Genomic DNA, 13183 nt, shown 5'->3' with positions numbered 1-13183 from the left:
TGGGCAGATACTGTAACACAATAAGAAATCCAAAGTCCGCCATTGAAAGGTGAACAGTTTTGAGGGTTATATAGCTCTTTTAAGTTTGGGGATTGTAATTCTGTTCCTTGAAAAAAACTTACCAGATACGACCAGTAGTAGAAAGAGCACTAGACGGACTGACAGTAGGCCTGTGTTTTTTTCCCATCTTTACCAAAATAGTGGTAAACTTCACCGGCAACTTATTTATTCTCTATGGGTTTCAACTGTGGAATTAAGATAAAGGCTTCTTAAAGAACTTTCTGATTTTGAGATCCTTTGCTTCTACAAGTTTTTCTTCAGAAATGTGAAAAGGTTATAGTACCTTAATTGTAAAGAAACACATAGAACTTGAAATTAGATTGGCTAACCTCAAATTAGGCTCTGGCCCTAAGATTAAATATGTTATTTGCTTTTATGATTTTCTACTAAAAAGTAGAATTAATAAATCTATAATTTATCCACTATGTGTAAAGTGAAGGGTGTACCAAACAGCCATATTTTTTTCAGATCACTGGAGTTCCCAAAAGGACTGCCAATGAACAGATCAGCACCTCCTGTAAGGAAAGGTGGCCCATTGGGATATCATTGGGAGGCAAGCAGAAGACCATGCAAGGGATTACCCCAGAAAAAGAAAAGGAGAGTTAACATTCTTTTTAGGGGAAAAACAAAAGAGGAAAAATGGAAGTAAAGTAATATCATAAAATATCATGGAAGCAGTAAAGGAAAAATGTACATATAAACAAAAGTGGATTTTTTTGGTTTTGGTTTTGTTTTTGTTTTGTTTTCCTTCCCTCCCCCCTCCCCAGAGAAAACACCTTCTAAAGCATGGTCTGCATGCATGGTCAGTTTGCAGGTGAGGAAAGGGTGGGAGGAAAGGGCTCATGGCCTCTTTTCTCCTCTGACATCACTCTCATTGTCTAACTCCCAGCTCAGTGCTCACAGTGAATGGCACCATCCAATGAAGTGGTAGTAGCACCCTCGATGGGACCCACGGTTCACCTCTATGTTTGAAAAACAGTAGGATTTAGAAACAATTGCTTATAAATCCCAGAGAGTTATAAGAAATATGTGCTAGAGCTTGACTAAACACTGAAATTTACACGATCATAATGTCCAGTTACAGAGTGTGAAATTAAGTTACCTCGAGAGTTCTAAGAACTTGATTACCCTTGTAAGAGATGGATGTCTTACAGGCCTGAATCCCCAGTGTGAATTAATTGCAACCTAATAAGTGGTGTTAACAAATCTAAAAAAAAGAAGAAAAAATGGATTAACAAGCAAAGCAGCCCACTAAGAAAAGTAGGCAAATGAGATTTAAAGAAACTAAACTGATCAGTCTCCGTACTCAACTAGAGAGGGAGAGATCTAGAGCTAGAACTCCCTCAGAGAGCTATTTCCCTCCACGGTTCTTCCAATGTTGCGGTTTACCCAAGGTATAGATGAACCATCCCTACCCCAAACCATTTAATTTCCCTCATTGACTCAATGCTATAAAGGAAAGTCTGATTACTAATTTCCTTTCTCAGACTCTTTTGGAGCATTCCATCACTAAAAAAACATTATTTCTGGGTATAAATTAATAAATTTGACCAGTTGTACTCTATATAAATCTTCTATAACTCTGACTAGTCTATCAACTTCACAAGAGATTGATTATCAGATAATAAAGTTGTGATAATAAAATCTTGTCTCTGGAATACAAGTCTGAGGAACTGCCCAAACAACCTCTAAAGCTGATGTCTCTACAAGATAAATTTGCATGTTTCACCTAAACATTAATAGCAACTATATCCAAACTGGATGTAATATGCTATTTTGTTTTTGCACTTCTAGGGTTATTAAGCAAATACATAAATAATTATGTCACGCAAAATATGTCAAGTGCTTATTCATTATACAGCTTGGTGTTAGAATTATGACCTTTTAAAATTTTAATGTTATTATTTTTACAGCTTAGATCTTTTGGAGTATTATGATAGTTAATAGTTTCCATATTTTCTTTATATTATTTAAAAAACAAAAAAAGAACTAGATATATAAAATGTATGGGTTAGTATATTCAAGAGTCTCTAAGTTTCTAATGGAAGAAACCAAATTTGCTCATGTTTAAATTAGCAAATCCTTAATTCTGAAATTCAATCATTTGCCTCATGTGTGCATGCATTATGTTGACAGCTTTAAGACATGCAAAATACATGAAAGAAGCCTCAAAGGAGAACGTGTCTCATTTGTTCAGTGAGAAAAAAGCGCACATGTGCACCAGATGTTCTGTCTTCCTGTAGAGAGCCACGCTCATCCTGGGCAGATTCGTCTTGCTTTCCGACGCACTGGTACATGGTGTCTAAGTTATCCATCTAAGATGGCATTTATAACTTTGCAGACTTTTTAATTCATCAAAACAAGAGATTTAATAATCTCTTTAATAAGATTTATTGTTTCAGACAAACTCTTAGAAAGAAACATCTAACTCCAGTCTATAGAAAACTGAGTATTTGAAACCTAAAAAGCGCTTCTCTTTCTTAGAACTATGTCTCCTTTAAAAAATAACATATTGCTGGGAGCTTCCTTTTCTTCCCCCATATTTAACCTGATTTTCCTTTAAGGATGGCCATGGATTCACCTTGTGACACCCTAAAATGGGTGTGCCCATTAAAGAAATGCAGCTATTTATAGATAGATACTGCTTTAAAATATTTGTGAGGATGTCTGAAAATGTGATTTAACATCAATATCTGAGTAAAGATTGTGGCTATTTTTATTTGAGATAGAATAATTTCATTATCATTTCTAACACGGAAAAAAGCCAAGTTAGTTTGACTTTTTCAAAAGTCAGGTAAGTCAGCCATCCCACCAGCTTTATCTGATTCATCTGCCAGTAAATATCGACAACAGGAGATTTGGGGGGGGGGGGCAGAATCTGGAAACAAAACCGTGTTTTCATTTCTAAACATCATTCAGACGCTAATCGTTCTAGATATTAAAATTGTCATCTTATGAAGTTTCATAAAAATTATCTTAAAATTCATCCAAAGAATCTAGATGATAAGTAAGGCCAGTAATGTATAACTAATGGTTATAAATCTGCTTTTAGCATTCCCAATCCTATTATCAGAAGTGGTCAGTGTCCTCTACTTCCCACCCCATCCAATAAATTCAACAGATAACTCTTTGATGTCCTAACAATCCCACTACCAAGTCAAAGAGGAGACAGACATATTTTCCATTAATAACAAGCTGATAAAGTTTCTGACTTTATAAGGATTTTTCATTCTTAGAAACTCCAGAAACACCCAATGTGCCTATGGCAGAGAAATTACTCAGGTAAAATCATCTCTTACACTAAATCAGTCAGACCAATCTCTGGAAGTTTTGAACAAATTCTGGACAAACCAGTTCAAAGGAAGTACAAAGAGGCTATAAATGGTCTGTGCTCATATAAAGGTGTGTTTGAGTTTACTACTCTCTTCCTTTCAGGCACACCTTGCCACTCCTCTCCATTGCCTTTGATCATTTGTTTTGCTTCATTTTGGTTTTGTTTCTGTGCCCCCTCCTCAGTCCCTGGTACCTAGTCTCAGAAAAAGATTAACATACAGAACTGGAGGTAGGGAAGGCTCACTCCCTACAAAGCTAGTAAGACCTGAGGACTAGGTAGTAGTTAGATTAAAAAGATGAGAGGATTACAGTATCTGGCATTCGATCTTGTTCCCTTTTAAGTGAACACAGCAACTTTATATTTTTACCCAGTATCCTTGTATCTGCTCAATCTTTTTCTTAAAACACTTTGAAGTAAGTTCCCAGCATCTGATCTTTCAAGCAGTTTAACTTAGAACAGCAGCTGCTAAATTTCACTGTAAAATTAAGCCTAAATGTAGTAAGTTGAATGTTACATTTCTCTAGCCCATGTAAGTTTCAAATAATGGGCTTTTTTTTTCCATGAATAAAAAAAATGAAACATCAAACAAAACTAATTCACAAGCATGTGCTGGGAGAGGACATGGAGAGCAATAGATACGAAGCAGTGAAATGTCACCTTCATTCATGCGATGTATTCAGTGACACAGCTGCCATGTCTCTGATTTCTGTCACTTTGTAAACACAGTCATTTCCAAACATTCTAGCTTAACGAGTAGTGAGCAAAATTAGCGCACGCCAATTGCCCCACTTTCCGAAAATGGACAACAGCAATGTCCACTGATGTCCGGGACAGATGGGTCGTGCCGCATCAGCCATGAAAGGCCAAAGCGACTCTGTGCACTCTTTAGGAAAGGAGGCAAAAGTTTTTATCTGTCAAGCAGTAAGTGTCCTTATGGGTTTGCTTCCTTCATTCACACAGAAAATAGAGGTTACATTTAACGTTTCCCTGTCAGTTAACAACTGATTCTCCTCCAATCCAGTATTACACTGAGAGCGGGAGCCTGGCTGCTCCTAAACCTCAGCCACATCCTGCGGCGCCAAGAGCAGCATTGACTACAGTTGGCTTGGCTGTCCTAGTTCATTAAATCAAACCTCCTCTTACCTCGACTTCCTTGTTCTTCTCTTTGTTTCTGCCCATGGAACTTCGCCCATTGCTGGCGGTCTCCCGTGCGGGGGTTACGGATATCTGGTGGAGGGGCATACTGGCAGGGCTGCAGGTTGCCAGTCCCTGATTGGATGCCTTATCTCTTCACTCGCCCTGAGTAGCCCACCTGCACAATTTTTCATATCCTTGCTTTGCCAAGCTCAGTTCTAAACAAAAAAGGGAAAAATAGTGTGTGAGACACTGTGCAGCAGAAGCCAGGGTCTCTGGCCAAAATGTCAAACACACTGTAAGGGAGTCTAAAAGAAATGCAAGAACCGATCATCCAGGGAGTGTTGTCTCTCAAAAGGATGATTTACTGCAAGTCATAACTGCTCTGCTTTGTCACTGGAGCACCCCCTCTCCCCTAAGAGCATTGTGGGAGACAATTCAATTTCTATGGCACCTAATAACTGTCATGGAAACCAAGGAAACCTGGGTCTCACAGGCCCTTATTAGCAACTGCTTCCTTTAATGGCACAGACTCCCACATTTGCAGCGGCTGCCACTTCTGCTTTTGTTTCTCTCGATTCCCCAGGGGTCCACTAAGCACCCAGAGACACTGCATTCTGCTGACTAAGTAAATAAGCAGAAGGCTGAAAAGCTTAGTGTCCTATTTGGAGCCAAATCTCTTCCTTGAAAAGCATGATGAGCTGGCTGCCTCCACAATAATCAGCTTAGGTCAAAGGATCTGGCTTGAAGTGAAGAGCATTAAAAGAGGTGTTATAAAGTAAGAACATGGAGACAGAGGGGCGAGAGAGAGGGGCAGAGGCCAAACTGGGAGTGAGGGCAAGTGTCTTTCTTTGGATGTTGGTAGAAAGGAGTCAACATTCCCTGCACCTTTCTCAGAAAGATACCAGCAACAGGAGTCAGAAGGCATTATCATTCTGAAACACCGGGCACCACGCTATACATTTCGGCTTTATTGCAATTCCTGTGCTCCCTGAAATATATTTGCTACAATCCATAGGAGCTTCTCCTTGCTTTTCCAAGAAGGAAACAGATTCTGCTAAGGACATTATCATCCTCAATAAATTATTGATACACATTTCTGTCCTTCATATTAGAAAAAAAAATCTAATCTCTCAGTGGAGTGAGTTTTCAAAATATATTAACTTTTAAAAATGTCACTTTACCTCTATGATCATTTCTTCTGTGTTAGGTATTTAGTATTCTGTTTCTATGAGGGATGTGCAAACCACAAGCCGCAGGTGGCCCAGGATGGCTATGAAATGGCCCAACACAAAATCATAAATTTACTTAAAACCTTTTTTTCTTTTTTTTTTGCAGCTTTCGTTAGTGTTTGTGCATTTAATGTGTGGCCCAAGACAACTCTTCTTCTTCCAGTGTGGCCCAGAGATGCCGAAAGTTTTTACCCAAGGACAGAATTTGAATACATGTACTTTATATTTTCTGGACATTTTGAATAGATCAAATCTCCCACTATCTTTTGTGTTTCTTTACCCCCAAAGAGGCAAAATTTAGAAAATCTGTTGTTTTATATATCTTCAGGCACCATCTGTAAGTTCTAATTTTTCCCCGAATCCCACAGGAGAACTTCCACGAAGTTTCTACCTGCAATTCATCGTTCACCAGCTGTGTATTCCACACAATAATGCCACTCTCTATAAGACATTTCCCGTTTGTTTAAACTCAGGGTGGTTATAAAGTGTAAAGTGTAGGTACGCTCTTTGGCAATTAAGTCAAGAAGAATCAATGTAAAGATTGCCCCCCCCAAAAAAATCTTTAAGTTAAATATTAGCTAAAATAAATACTCGGATGTACCTTCAAGTTTGGTCTAACTCTGTGGCTCTAAATTCAAAACCCTACCCATCCGTCGGGCCTACTTGCAGAGATTTTATAACACACAGATACCCGAGACTCCCTTTACACAGAGTCAGGTTCACTAGGCTTCAGTGGGAACCTGAGCTGGACATGTCTTTAAAATATCACAGGCGATTCTGACACAAACCCATTTGGGGAATCACTGCAGTACAGCAATAAAAGAACCTTAGAACAATAAGGAAATTAAAGTCTGTCTAGTGGCAAAGCTCTTTCTTTAAAATAGTAAAAAACAGAGTTAAGTAGCCCTAAATCTGGCACAAGTGCATCATCGTTCCCAGTTTACAAAAACTGTTTGTGAAACACGGAAGGTTTAATGACGTGACTAAAAGCCAAACTCTTCCAAAAATGTCATATCTGAAGTTAAGTTGATAATGCCTTAAAATCACATCTGTGACCGGTAACTGTGGACATTTCCTTACTTTAAAAAAAAATCCTTAATCTTTCTATCTGGAAGGACTGTCTTAATTAAGGAAAGGTTGGAAATAGAAGTTTGCAAATGTAATAGTGTGTGACAAATACTCAAATGTAAATTACAAATCTGTTTAGAAAAAGTAATATCCTCAGTGTTTATATCCATGAAAATTTCCCTGAGCAGCTAAGGCAGCTTTCCAGATAATTTAGACTTTACTACTTTTGCTTAAAATATTCATTGAAGTTACAGGAAAGGAGGTTTTAGCTTGAATTAACTAAATGGCTGTCTTAATCCTTGACCTCGTGATGCATGCGAGCTTTATCTTTTTGTTTACTCTGGGATTTTTCAAAAATCAGATTTAAATTTCAAGTTAATTTGATTTATGTGGTTGAGTTATTTCAATTAGCTTTCTTTTATCTTAAAATTTAGAAAATAAATTGAATTTCTAAACAAAGATATTTACTTTCTAGAGTATTTAACACATTAAACAAGAGAAAGTTGATTATGTCTTTTCAAGTAAATACTTCAGAAATAATAAGTAACATTAATAACCAGGATGTTTAATAAACATTTACCGACAACTGTATTAGGTATTGCCACAAAATAAGCTTTTACGTTTTCAAAGTGTATCCGAGAGAGAAAAAAAAAAACAAAAGCACACACTTCAACACTGTGTGTTCTAATGCTCTCCCGACTCAGAACATACATCAGGCACTATCACTGGCTTGCATCTAACACCTTTCCTTAAGCAACTCCCAACTAGAAGCATGAAGTCTCTCTGGATCGAATCATTCTGTAACCATCTAAAGCTACAAAAAAAGGCTGTTGTGGAATGCATTTCTCCCGGGAGAGCACAGTCCATCTTGTGCAGTACTTAAACCCTACGGAATAAACGAGAAGCAATGCATTCAGCAGCTGAGCACTTACAGGCATTGGCCTCACTACCAGTGAAGAGCCATGGACTCTGGAATCATTCAGCTCGTTTGTATCTACAGAATCACAACACATCATCATGATTGGGATTTCCCAACCTGATTTCTGTGGCAATTATTTACCATAATTATTGTTGAAGCCTTCCTGGAAGAGTCATTCTCCACCTGATCCGATGCTACACAGCCTGAGTTACATTTGTTTTGCTTCTACTTCTGCTTTCCACTCCTCTGGCTCTGAGAACAGCACCTCAACTACAGGCTCTGGCTCCTAAATTTGGCAGTTACAGTTTGTAATTTTAATGCTAGGTCCTGCCTAAGTGATTCTGATTTGATGCTTCTCCTTGCTCTCAATGACTTAGGTCGTTTCTAGTTTAAATGGAAAACAAAAAATATTCATCTGATTCTCTACTGTACACCCTCCCTCAACTTTGCCAGCTTTAAAAAAAGGGGGAGCCTCTAGATTGTAATGAAGCAAGAAAAGAAATACAGCATTAGGAAAGGAAAGGAACCTAGTAAGCATCTCCTAATATATTAGCTGTACAGACTGATAATTAAATTCAACAAACATATATTGAACATCTTCTATGTTTTCTGAACCATTCTAGGAATTAATGGGCAGGAAATAATATACAAAATTATGTGGGACAATCTCCGTAGTCAAGGAGTTTGCTCTGTCATCAGGGAGATAAGACTTACACAAATTAGTTTTAAAAATATAGGACAGCATACATCAATATTTAAAACCTAATATAGAATATTGACTGTAAGTAAAAAAAAAAAAAAGATTTTACTGCCAAGAAATTCTTGGTCTAAATAGTTCATCTTAAGGAGGAACTGGGGGTTGCTAGAAATAAGGTCATGAAGTCACTTCGAGGAATAGAGAAGAGTGGGAGATTGACTTGAGGAAATACAGACACTATTTTAAATCATAGACAAAATTTGTTTAAGGTTATCAATTGATTTAGGCCATGTATGCCCAACAGAATATGGCATTGGCTCGAACTTGGGAGGGGAGAGGGAGGAAATCAGGCCAGGAGCCTGTGAAAAGGTCAAGTCTATGCCATGCAGTACCAAAGTTATAAATGCACCGATAGAGGACACAGAAGTGATAAAGCTAAGAACTCCAAGTGAGTTCTGAAAATGGAAACAAGTGTTGGGAAAGATACTTTATACCACATTCCTGGCGAAAGAGAGGACACCTGGATGGAATGGGTGTTCAGCTTGCCATCACACAAGGCCATTGTTAGAGGTTATTGGGAAGAATACAGGAGCAGGACACCACTGCACAAAAACTTCGTGGTATCTTGTAAAAGAGAAGGAGTAATGAACTTAGATTTAAAAGCTATTTTTACTGGGGAAATGCTGAAGCATATACTTATATAGAAGAGTTATGAAATAATGCAAACAAACAAAACAAGATCAGTGGGAACAATGAGAGGGAAAGATAAAACAGGAAAATAATTAAAATCTCTATTTCTCAGTTTATAAAATTATCTGCGATGTAATAAAACATTTCTAATGTGGTATACTTTTCCCAGGTTCTGTCTGAATGGTGGACTTCAGTGATGAATATTTTGGTATGCACAACTATCTTTTGTAATTAGAACAACGTCCTTTTAATGTAGAAATTCTATCTCTGAAGATCTCTCAGAAGCAATTGGATGATCGACCTTGTAACCTGAACATGAGATAAACGCTCACGACTTTTTATTTTAATCTCTCAAAAGTATTGGTCGCAATTTTGAACACCTCTGTTTGCTGAGGTTGAAGCAGGTTAAATGGAGCCGAGGAATTCAGTTCAGCCTTTCTGAGAATGAATAACAATGCACACAGAACATAAGACATGTGATCATTACCGCAGACACCGAAGTGATCAGTTGTACCAATTTTTATTCTTTATACTATGCTCATGACAAAAGCCTGTCATCAGAAACAGAACTTTTTCATTAACTTCAAAGGACTAATCTTTGTTCCCTTCTAATTTGCTGTGGAAAAGGAAAAAAATCGTTTCACTCCATTCTCTTAAAAAATATGTCAGAAGTAATCAAAACTTTAAGGAGTATAAGCATAATTAGTATTTAATTAGCTTTGTGGAAACAGTTTAGGATTAAACAAGATCAAATTTCATGTTGTAGATTATTCATTGGCAAAACAAATGAAATTAAAATCTTATTTAAAAAACAAAATTTAGTTTGTTTTGCCAATGAATAATCTACAACATGAAATTTGATCGAGTTTAATGAAGTTTTGCTCAGTCTCACTTTCCAAGAATATCAATGCACAAGTTAATCTTTGTTAATGTTCTCTGTAACTCTCAAAATGTTAGTGCATCTACCCACAAGGAGCAAACAAGGAAAAACTCTCTTGGGGCAAATATTTAGTTCTTCACATATCTTCAGAGAATGTAAAATAGTCATCCCAAAGGGAAGGGTTGGCCTCTGGAAGAATGGAGTCATAGCAGAAGGTCTTCAACTCACTTGTTGCTTCAGAACCTTTCCACCCTTATCTCAGAGAAATAAGGGTGGGGGTGGGATTTCACAGTGGGGAGTTTTTGTAGCTTATAGACTTTTTTATCCAAAATAATAGAATCTGAGAACTAACTGGGTATAACCCCAATTGAACAATGTGTTTAAAGAGATTATTGAGTATACAAAACTCTCGCTTGATCCTCTTGAGAACAAAAGTGTTTATTCCTGTTTTTTAAACCAGCATGTTTATTCCTTGCAGACTTTTAGAAATAAGACAGGGAATCCCATCCGAATTTCATAATACTTCTTTTCTACAGCCATACTGCTCTCTGTTCTGGATTAAGTTATCTCTTCCCCCAAATAGATGATGGAGTCCTAGCCCTCTGGACCTCAGAATATGCTCTTATTTGGAGAAAAGGTCTTTCTAGATGTAATCAATTTAGAATGAGGTCGTCAGTGCAGGCATCAATCCAGCAAAACTGGTGTCCTCAAAAAGGGAAAAACTTGGACACAGAGACAGACATTCACAGAGAAGGACACCACGTGAAATGTGGTGGTGAGGTGTCACAGAAAAGGGACTACGGAAAGCTAGGGCCTGGGACAGAGTCTTTCTTAGCACCTGCCGAAGGAACAGGGCCCTGAGGATACCTTGATCTCAACGTTCTAGCCTCCAGAACTGTGAGACAATACATTTCTGTTGTTAAAGCCACTCGATTTTTGGTACTTCATTACAGTAGCCCTAGAAAAGGAATTCACTCCTATAGACAGGTGCTTTGAACCATTGTTACAATTAACTCTCCCCTAAAACTATATGAGTAATGCAGTGAGCTACTAAAAATTAACTGGATAGAACCCTAACTGAACAAATTATTCTAAGAGAACATTGAGCATACAAAGTATATTTTAGTCCTTTTAAGAGGAAAATTGCTTATTTGTATTTTTTAAGCTAGCATGAATACTCCTTGTAGACTTTTAGAAATAAGCAAATAAAATAAGAAATGAGATACTGATTAACTTTGAGCAGCTAATATTATGGTCCCAGAGAAAAAGTTTACTGAATTCAGTAAATACTCTCTGTGCATGTATTGTTATTTTAAAAATAATGTCATGTTCTAATTTATTTTCTAATATGGATGAAAATATTATTATATCAACATTTTAACCTGCCATTATAAAAAAAGCAATATCCTAATGGAAAGTAAGAACAACTGAAACCTTAACTCCTAAGGTGTTGCTTATATTTTTAATACTTCTTATGAAATAAAACAATTTTAATGTATAATTAAATAGAATTTAGTAAAGTATGACTTGATATAAACAGGCAGAGAGTCTTCTACTATTGATGACTTAATAAAACACAGCAGAAAAAATAAGAGAAAAGCACAGCGGATGAAAGGTATCAGATTTTATGGCAGAAGAAGACTTAAACCATCAAGTTGTGGCAATAAATGTAAGGAATTTAACTGTCTAGTTATTGACTTTATTGTTTGTTAATTACACATTCTTTATGTACAATGTAAAGGGTCTTAAACACACACACACACACACAAATTCTACACATACAAGGTCTAATACAGGGGTGTCCAACCCGTGGCCTGTGGGCCGCATGTGGCCCAGGTTGGCTATGAATGCAGCCCAACACAGAATTGTAAATTTACAAAACATAATGAGATTTTTTTGTGTGATTATGTGTCACAACGTATTTAATACATGGCCCAAAACAACTCTTCTTCTTCCAGTTTGACCCAGAGACACCAAAAGGCTGGACACTCCTGGTCTCTAAAAGGAGGCTTAAAAAATAGAACAGACTCCTAATATAGTAAACTTTGAAGTACTAATGATTTTTTAATTTGTGACTATAAAAAAATTTCATAGAGAAAAGATATTCACTAAAGTGATTAAAGGTTATAAAGTATGAAATACTATAAAATATTTGGAAATGGGCTCTTTTATACTGAAGAGTATCACTATACTTTCTAAGGAGAATAAATCAAAAGATTTATCAAATGTGTATTGCATCATTTTTATAGGATATTTCTACATTCATGATTCTATATTCATGATTAGGCCTCCAAAATTTAATTAGAGTAAATTTAGAGTAATTTTAAAGAATTAGAGTAATATCTTAATTATTCAAATATTTTTATTTTTAATAATACTAATAATCATCTAGATTTTTCAATTTTCTAACACAGAAAGACTCTATATTTTCATTTTCCCTTATATAAGTATGTTTAATTATTAACCCAGTAGTACTGTGTTAATACTTAAGTTAGATAATGAATGTAAACTTCTTGGTTGTGGCCTATCATGGAGTAAGCATTAAGTAATGTTAAACACTGATATTTGAAGTTTAAAATTATATAAAAATGTTTAATCATTAAATATGTACTTACATTGAAAGAAATAGTGAAAATTAAATATAGTTTCTTAAAAAAAATAATGGCGTGTGTTCCTTCAAACTCTACCTAAGAAAGGAGTATTCCAAATACACAGTAAAACCCAATCTCTTATATATAAATTACTTCCACCTGTCGATTAAACATAACTGCATGTAGTCTATTGAATAGCACTCTTTAAAAACTGAGAATTACTAAAACATTGCATATACATCATACACAATGTACAGTTTATACAAGGCAACTTTTCAGAGTTGCAATAGCCCAGTATCATTATAAGTTTAATGACAACAATAGTAATTACTACTTGTTGAGCCATCTAGTCTGTGCCAAGTAATGTGCCAGGCACACTACACATGTATTACCTAATTTGGCTCACACCATCATCTTCCTTTGTAGAATCATTATCTCTATTAAACAGAGAAGGGAACTGAGGCTCTGAGAGACAGACGACTTGCCCAAGTTCCCACATACATAGTCAGTGACTTTGGATTAAATTTAATTCTGCCTGACATCGAACACCTTTAAAACAGCATGTTAATAGAGATTAC

General features: G+C 36.4%; 1 protein-coding gene across 1 annotated transcript in view; it reads right to left on the bottom strand.

Moving 5' to 3' along the window:
* Positions 1-13183, bottom strand: part of MARCHF1 (membrane associated ring-CH-type finger 1) — a 538948-nt gene that overhangs the window by 339033 nt on the left and 186732 nt on the right. Inside the window, 1 exon segment of the mRNA XM_071219163.1 lies at positions 4538-4746. The gene's annotated coding sequence lies outside the window, so the exon portion shown is untranslated.

Source organism: Desmodus rotundus, chromosome 9 (assembly GCF_022682495.2).
Source record: "Desmodus rotundus isolate HL8 chromosome 9, HLdesRot8A.1, whole genome shotgun sequence".
Classification (NCBI taxonomy): Eukaryota; Metazoa; Chordata; class Mammalia; order Chiroptera; family Phyllostomidae; genus Desmodus; species Desmodus rotundus.
This window is presented reverse-complemented; position numbering and strand designations above follow the sequence as displayed.